This window comes from Bombina bombina, chromosome 6, assembly GCF_027579735.1.
Source record: "Bombina bombina isolate aBomBom1 chromosome 6, aBomBom1.pri, whole genome shotgun sequence".
Taxonomy (NCBI): Eukaryota; Metazoa; Chordata; class Amphibia; order Anura; family Bombinatoridae; genus Bombina; species Bombina bombina.
The window spans coordinates 656,971,940-656,981,628 of NC_069504.1; positions in this window are offsets into that span (position 1 = coordinate 656,971,940).

Here is a 9,689-nt window from a genome sequence, read left to right on the forward strand (position 1 = left end):
CCATCTTGGGTACTGGCAGCTGTCTGCCAGTACCCAGTTTATTAAAAAAAATATGCTTTTATTGTTTTGTTGGACTTTTTTCCCATTTTCTGTAGTGTAGCTCCCCCCCCCCCCCCAGAACCCTTCGATCATTAATTGCATTAAAAAAAAAACCTTTTCTCCCAATTTTGAAATTACATTTTTCTGTAGTGTAGCAGTTCCCACCCGCTCCCGCCCCGTGCACGCGCCCGCCCGCCGCCCACGTGCACGCACCCGCGCATCCGTGCGCGCCCCCGGACACTGCCGCATCCGATCCGCCCTCCGATCCCGCCCCCCTCCAAATCACAGGCCCTTGGCAGGCCGCCCACCCACCTCCCTGCCTTGCTCCCACCCACCAACGACGCTCCGGTGCAGAGAGGGCCACAGAGTGGCTCTCTCTGCATCGGAGGCTTGTAAAGGGGTATTGCAGGATGCCTCCATATGGAGGCATCACTGCAATACCCTCAGAGCTGCTGTTAGACAACTGACGTACCAGGTACGTCTATTGTCATTAACTGCTTGTTAATGCATGACGTACCTGGTACGTCAGTTGTCATTAAGGGGTCCAGTCCCCACCATCTCAAGACAGTAGACAGTCACAGTCCCACTCCCAGCGGCGCTACAGGGAGGCTAAAAAATCTGACAGGCGCCTGCGCCCAGCCGTTCTGTCTCTCAAGTGAACTGTCTACTACTCTGAAGTCAAGACGTGCTGTGTAATGATTTAATTATCATAATTTTATGAGTGTAATCCTATCCAACCGTTACCTGCTGCTAGACTAGTGTTTACGCCACTAGTTAGCACGGTCCACTACCACTCCCAGCGCGCATGTCAGGAGGGAGGAAGAAGTTAGAGCAGCAGAGCCAGAGTGGAGTCAGACTGACTAGCACGCTACGCCCGCAATGATAAGGTAAGTAGTGTCAACAAAAATTACCAAACTCATCACCGGGTCCGTATCAGAACCAGACCACCAGTGCCACTGCCAGCCAGAATTATAATTAAATTATTATAGCCCCTGTTTTTGCCTGGGCCCTGGGTAATAGGGATTGGAAATGGCAACACACGCAAAATGCAGCTTAGCCTCTATCGTTACCCAGGTGACGTCGCAGGGCCAGCCAGCCAAGTTCCAAAGGACCCAGAGTCACTCTGAGCCAGCCAGCCAAATTCCAACTTCCAAAGGACCCAGAGTCTGAGCCAGCCAGCATGCCAGAGTGTGAGAGTGATCTATGCTGCTTTAAAGTGAAAGCTGGTTATTTTATTTCAAATTCATTTTTAACCTGGGTAAAATAAAACTTACAAGATGTAGATGATCTACATCTTGTATGTTTTACCCAGGTTAAAAATGAATTTAAAAATAATAATAACTGTCTTTCACTTTAAAGAAGCATAGATCACTCTCACACTCTGGCATGCTGGCTCAGATGTATTTTAAAAATGAAATCCCATGTTTAAATATTAAACCATAAAATTGTAATCGTTAAGTTTTATATAATGTACTTACTTAATGTATATAATAAAGTAATGGCTGCCTGCAACCATATTGAATCCTAATTTTTAAGGATGAATGTAGAGTTTAGAATTCTATATATCTCTATATATCTCTCTCTCTCTATATATATATATATATATATATATATATATATATAGTATATATTGTATATATTTTTGTTGTTAAAATAAAGCTTTGTTTGTTTTAAAACAAAAACCTGTCTCCTAAGTTGTTGAGCTGTCTCCTAGATTCAAAGCAAATTTGCCAATCCCTACTGTACTGGTGGAAGAGACTCAGTCAGTGCTAATGGATTAGGGGGGCGCAATTCTTGCCTTGCCCTGGGCGCTGAGAAGCCACGCTACGCCACTGCATGATGCCATACTAAAGACCTTCAGGTGAGGTAAGTTGTTGAAGTGGGGGGAAAGGCAGTAAAAAAAAAATCATTCTTAGCTTGTGGGTTGTACAAAAAAACAGTCTGTGAGCCTGTTAAATTCTGATAATAGACATATTTTGAGTTTACTGTCCCTTTAAGGGTGATATTATAATACATGCAGGGCTAGATTGCAAGTGGCACGCTATTGGGATTTTTCGCTCAAAGTAAACTTTTAATGTGGGCGGGTTAGCACACATATTACAATTTGAAAGTAAAAAGTTAGCACGCAAGCGAAACCCTATGCACGTTAGCTTCAGGACTTTGGATATCGCAACCGAGTTAAAGGGATAGTGAAGTCCAAATTAAACTTTCATGATTCAGATAGGGCATGTAATTTTAAACAACTTTCTAATTTACTTTTATCATCACATTTCCTTTGTTTTCTTGTTATTCTTAGTTGAAAGCTAAACCTAGGTAGGCTCATATGCTAATTTTGAAGACCTTGAAAGCCGCCCATTATCTGAATGCATTTGACAGTTTTTCACAGCTAGAGGGCGTTAGTGCATGTATTTCATATAGATAACATTGTGCTCACACACATGAAGTTATTTAAGAGTCAGAACTAATTGCCTGAAATGCAAGTCTGTCAAAAGATCTGAGATAAGGAGGAAGTCAGCAGAAGCTTAGATACAAGATAATCACAGAGGTAAAAAGTATATTTCTATAACAGTGTTGGTTATGCAAAACTGGAGAATGGTTAATAAAGGGATTATCTATCTTTTTAAAAAATAATATTTTTGGTGTTTACTCTCCCTTTAACTTCTCCCCAATAGACTTAAATGGAGCTCACTTTTAAAAACACTTATCGCTCACCCTGCGTTATATCAACTGCTCTAAACCCAAAGTAACCTATTAAAGTGAATGTAAAGTTTGTGGAATGAGTGCCAGGTTTTTAAAAATCCTATTAAAAACAGGGGCACTTTCATTCATCAATCTTTACATTTCACTGGTTTCATTAAAATACTTACCCTTTCTTCTTGAAAGCCGCACCAGCGCTTCTCCAGCCCGTCACAGGCCTCTTCATACGTCAGCAATGACAATTCTGGCATCCTTAAGTAACTGTCAGTTAAAGGAACTGAACAGAGGAATGATACTGTATAAGCACTCAAATAAGACCCTTAGATAAATTGGAGTTGGTAAAAAAGTCACACAAATTAAAACATAAATCTTTATTAGAACGTGTTAAAATAATGTGTTAAAACTAAAATGCTGGCAGAGAATCAAGTTACAATACGGGTTAATTTGGAAACACAAAAAGTTCAAGAACACCAGCGAGTCAAATTTAGCGCTTAAAAGATCAAAGCTTTATTCAAATATAGAACATTGTTAAAATCCAAATAGTTTTTTCATCACAGCTCATCCCTTAAGCTGTCTTACGCGTTTCGGCCCCCCTGGCCTTATTCATAGACATAAGTTCACATTGTAAATGTCTCTCTTTTATACACATTAGCCAAAATGGCTCCTGGGATTTGCTGTGATTTCATTTGCTCAAAAGTTAATTACTCAAATTTCTAACACTTGCATAGGATTAACTCTTTCACTACCAGCTATATTGGTGTTTGTTATTAGTTATACTTAATATAATACATATGCATATCTCTACTACAAATTCTATTAATTAAATATGGATATTATAATTTTATTTGTGAAAAGTTTGTATACACATTGTGTTTTATTCTTTACTTAATCCTTATTTAATTGATATAACATATGTTTTATTTAAAAACCAAATAACTTTATATGCTTTTGCAATGTGCTGGTCCTCATTTGCAAAATATTTGCAAATGTTCAGGGATTAAGACTTAAAAAGAAGGGGAAAGGAAGTGCTAAGTTCATTCAAAGTATAAATATACCTATTCTCATAGTCACTTGAATTCCAGACTACACAGACCTAAAATCCACATATTTAGGACTTGCTTATTAACATCTTATGTGTTCTAGTAACTAGAATATAAAGTTTTTGAAACAATGAACAATAGTATATCAAATAGGTGACTCTTCATAGTAATCTGACAGTGGCTAAATAGAGATCTTGTTAGCATTAGGGCACAGCATTTATCTAATAAAGACTAATAATAAAGACGAACCATTCTCCTGCACCTAGACTATAATGCTTCTACATAATTATAAAAACAAATTAGTGGTGTGTTAGTATTTAAGTCTTTTTCCAAAAATTAATGACATCCCCCTCAATATTTAAGCCCTTTGGTCTTCTTGTTTGTAACTGGAAGATCCAGAAGGCTTCTCTATATAGGAGGTGACTAGTTCTATCTCCTCCTCTTGATCTAGGTTTTACTAACTCTATTATTTGCCAACTAAAAGAGGTTACATCTTGATTATGGTAATAGATGAAATGCCTAGACAGATCTGAACATTCAATATTGTTCTTGATGTCATTTAAATGTTCCCTTACTCTGGTTCTTGCCTCCCTAGTAGTACATCCTGTATATTGTAGCCTACAGCTGGTACATTCAATAAGATAAACAGCATATGTACTGCGGCATGTACTACAACTTTCGTGAGTGTACACCTTATTGGTAATACGTGATTGGAAAGTCTGACCAATACATACATGTGAGCAAGCAATGCAGTTTGTGTAATTACATTTGTAGTGGCCTTTTATTGTAAGCCAACTATTCGTGTATGTTCCTGTTTTTTTCAATTGACTGGGTGATATTAGATTTCCAATAGTACACCCTCTCCTAGATACATAGTTACAACCTCCTTCTACATAGTCCTTCAGGCTGTCTTCAGCCGACACTATCGGCAGATGTTTCTTGATAATGCCACAAATATCATAAAATTGAGGACTGTAGGTAGTAGAGAAGGTGGGTCTTGAAAGATCAAATCGTTTATGACGTTTGATAGTTTCATTATTTATGAGTGTGGCCCTATCCATTCGTGACACTTCTAGGAGTGCTCTATTTACTGTCTTGGGTCGATACCCTCTCTGTAATAGAGATTCTTTAAACTTACTGCTCTCTAGAAGAAAATCACTATCTTCAGAGCAGTTTCTCTTAATACGCATGAATTGCCCTTTTGCCACCCCAAAGCCTGTGTGCCTAGGGTGGTTACTTTTTGCATGTAATATCGTATTTGACATGATAGGTTTTCTATATAACGTGGTTTTAATGCTGTTGGTTTCAATGACCCCTTCTGAGACTATATCTAGATAAGGAATCTTTACCTTTTCAAACTGATATGTGAACTGCAAACCTACTTTGTTTGCATTCAAATAATCAACATATAGCTTGGCCTCCTCCTCAGTACCCTGCCATATGAAGAGGAGGTCATCAATAAAACGTTTGTATAGTTTTATCTTGTCATGAAATGGGTTTTCACCTCCAAAGACGTGGGACCGTTCCCACCATCCCATATAGATGTTAGCGTAGGATGGTGCAAACTTCGCACCCATCGCGGTCCCACGTCTCTGGAGGTAAAAATCACCCTCAAAACGAAAAAAGTTATGCGTTAAAAGGAAGTCCAATGCTCTGCAAATAAACATCCTTAGATCATGATCATAGTTGCTGAGGTCTTTTAGGATTTCTGCTACTGCATCAACCCCTATGCTGTGTGGAATTGCCGAATATAGGCCAACCACATCTATTGTTAACCAGGAGGATCTTATCCAGATTAGACACCAAATGTTTGGTGTCGCGCAGGTATGAGGGAAATTGTAGGACCAAGGGTTGTAAAAGTGTTTCAACCCAATTGGAGAGGTGTTCAAAGAGGGAACCGATACCTGACACAATAGGTCTACCTTTCACCTCCTCCAAGGATTTATGCACCTTGGGGAGGTGATGAAAAATCGGTATGACAGGATTTGCAACCAACAAATATCCATTCGTGACACTTCTAGGAGTGCTCTATTTACTGTCTTGGGTCGATACCCTCTCTGTAATAGAGATTCTTTAAACTTACTGCTCTCTAGAAGAAAATCACTATCTTCAGAGCAGTTTCTCTTAATATGCATGAATTGCCCTTTTGCCACCCCAAAGCCTGTGTGCCTAGGGTGGTTACTTTTTGCATGTAATATCGTATTTGACATGATAGGTTTTCTATACAACGTGGTTTTTTTTTTTTTTTAAATATTTTATTTAGTTTTTGACAGAAGAGAAGAAATAAAAAGTATCAAAAGAGCACATTCGCTCACATTTGTGCACCACGCAGGGTAAATCAAGATACATGCATAATAAAGGAATCGGTTGATCAATACATAATACATTTAACATTTAATTTTGTTTATATGCATATTTATCCAAGCGAAAAAAAAAAAAAAAAAAAAGATACAACAGCAAAAAGGGAGAAAAAAAAAAAAAAAAAAAAAATTTGTTAAATTTGTTGCCTCTCCCCCGCTATAAGCTCTCAGAACCATGCCACTGGGAACACTTCTCTCAAAATTAAGCCTTCAAAATATTCTGTTTTATGTAGTTCTTTAGTAAGAATATACTGTATGTTAAGCGGATATGTTTGAATAATTTTGGTCTATTTATTAAAGAATCTTTGAATTTGTTTGTTATGCATTGTAGAAATATTATATTGTTCAAAAATTATCTGTTGTTTTACAGCTTCCAAAAATCTAATGAAAGGGGGGGCTTTTCTATGTTTCCAGCTTTTTAGTAGAAGATTGCGGACAATTAGTATAATTGTATTAATCAGGTCAGCCTTGTGGCCTCCCGAGTCTAAGAAAACCATCATTTTTGGGCTAGCAATAAAATACTCCGAGTCCAACTTGTTTAACCAAAAATTAACTTTCTGCCAGAATTGCCACACTTTCGGGCAATGCCAAAAACAGTGTAACAAATCTGCCCGAGGCAAAGAGCATTTATGACAGAGGCCCATGCTGTCCTGCGACCACTGTGCTAATCTTTTCGGTGAGATGTATGCATTGTTAAGTAATTTTAGATGGGATTCATGCCAGGAGGAACGAAGGGGCGCTTTCATCAACCATTTAATACTTTTTTTAATTAAGTCATAATTAACTCCTTCAAAATACCTCGACCAATGAGAGATATGTTGCTCAGAGTATAATTGACCCTGCTTAGCCAACAGGATATTGTATAAAAGCGAGATAGAGTGTTTTCCTTGTTTATATAACTTTATATACCCTCCAATTTCAGCAAAACATTCCGACCAGTTTCCAAGCTGCAATTTCTTATTCAAAAAATTACGTAGCTGTAAATAAGCGAAAAAATGTTTATTGGGAAGATCAAATTCATTAGCAATGCTTTCAAAGGTTCTTATATTGGCTTGCTCATCTAAGAGCTGTGTTATCTTAGAGAGCCCTTTATTGTCCCATTCTCTAAATGGCTTATAAGAACACCCAGGTAGAAACTCAGGATTTCCTCTGATCAACAGAAAAGATGATATGTGGAAATTAATCTTAAGCCGAGAGCATAAAAGTTGCCAAGCTTTAACTACATTATAGATACTGATATACAACTTTATACTTTTTGGTAATTGGACACTAACACAATGGAGAATTGTTTTACAAGAAAACGGGTGTATAATAGTCTCTTCTAGCCTTAAATTCGTCAATGCCTTGCCATCATACAGCCAATCTATCCCATACCGTGCCAAGATAGCTAAGTTATACGCCTTAATGTCTGGGAGAGCTAAGCCACCTTGTTCCTTCTGTTGAGATAGTTTTTTAATCGAAATCATCTGTCTAGACTTATTCCAAAGGAACTTGGCACAGGCCTGGTTAAATATTTTAATATCTTTAGCTTTAATAAATAGAGGGAGATTATTCATTACAAATAATATCTGTGGGAACAAGATGTTTTTTATCATTATGATTTTAGCTGATAGGGAAATTGGAAGTAATGCCCAACGTTGTAATTTAGCCTTAATATTAGTAAAAAAAGGAGTAAAATTAAGTTTGTACCAACTATTTGGATCTCTATGTAGAATAATCCCAAGGTATCTGAGCGTCTCGACCTCTTTTAGGTCATATTGAATCCTGCTATCCTTCTTTTTATATATCCATAATATCTCGGATTTAGTTGTGTTTACCTTATAGCCTGAGATTTTGCTGAATAGTTCTAAAGCACCAAACGCTATGGGGATATTTTTATATGTATGTTTAAAGTATAATAATAGGTCGTCTGCATAGAGTGACAACACTAGTTTCTGTTCGCCTATATTTATCCCCTCGAGTTCTTGGCGTAAATAAATTGCTAGGGGTTCAATGGCCAAATTAAATAAAAGGGGGGACAGTGGGCAACCCTGACGTGTACCTTTCTCCATTTTAAAAAAAGGAGTTTGGGTATTATTGATCGCTATTGAGGAGATTGGATAATTGTATATAGTTTTGATAAATTCTATCAGCTTTCCTGTAAAGCCGAATTTTTTCAGGGCCACATATAAATGATCCCATATTATGGAGTCAAATGCCTTCTCCGCGTCAATCATAACCATAGCAATATCATCTTGATATGTTATTTTCTCCTTATTGATTTTGTTCCAAAAATATTCTATTAGCGTATATGTTTTTCTAATGTTTTTAGTGAGTGATCTGTTACACATGAAACCCGCTTGGTCTTGGTGGATAATTTCTTGGAGTACTACCTTGAGACGATTCGCTATTATAGATGTTAACAATTTGTAATCTATATTCAACAAGGAGATAGGTCTGTATGACCCTAAATCTGTTAAATTTTTGTCTTTTTTTGGTATAAGTGTTATGACTGACGCGGAGAAAAACCTCGACATTAATTTTCCCTCCATAAAATATTCATTGAATAGACAGGTTAAAATAAGAACAATTTCTGATTTTAGGAGCCTGTAAAACTCAGCCGGTATTTGATCTGGTCCAGGTGCCTTGCCCAATTTCGTTGCCTCTATCGCTTTTATGACCTCGTCTGGGGAAATAGGCAAATTCAATCCCTTCGCTTGATCTGCAGTAATCTGTGGACAAGTGATAGTGGTCCAAAATATCTTACTGGCTTCTTTATCTATAGCTTTCGAGGCATATATGTTCTTATAATATCCATAAAAAGCTTTACTAATATCTTCAGTTTGTGTGTAATTTTGACCCTCTACTATCACATTCTCAATTATATTCTTCCGATTCCTGCCTTTCTCTAACTTTGACAGATACTTTACTGATTTACCGTATCTACCACCATAAACAGAGTTTACTCTGGCTTCTTGCTTTATCATTTTAGCTAGGAGAAACGAGTCTCTTTCTTGCTTGGCCTTTCTATACTCTAACCAATATTTCCTTAGGGTGTTGTTTGTATAGTTGTGAAGCGCCCTAGCAACAGTTTTTGTTAACTGAATCTCGCGAGCTATGACCTTTTTTTTTTAAAGTAATCATATATAATTTAATCTCTCCCTTTAGATATGCTTTGGCTGCTTCCCAAAATATTTCATAATTGTTAGCATACTCTTGGTTATTAACACAGTATTCGCGCCATTTATTTTTTATCCATATTTGAAAGGGTTCATCATTAATCATATGTTTTGGAAAAAAAAAATTATTTCCCCCCCGTATATATTGCTCACGTACCCCTACCTCCAGTAATATTGTAGCATGATCTGATATTATAATTTCACCGATGTCTGTACCTATCTCCTCCTGCAATAGAGCATTTGAGACTAGAAAAAAATCAATACGCGAGAGAGATTTATGTACTTGAGATTCACAAGTAAAACTTTTTCCCCCGGGGTGCTGCACCCGCCATATATCGTGTAAGCTTAATTCTTCACATAATTGGAAAAATATTTGAGAATTTTGCGTAGACCTT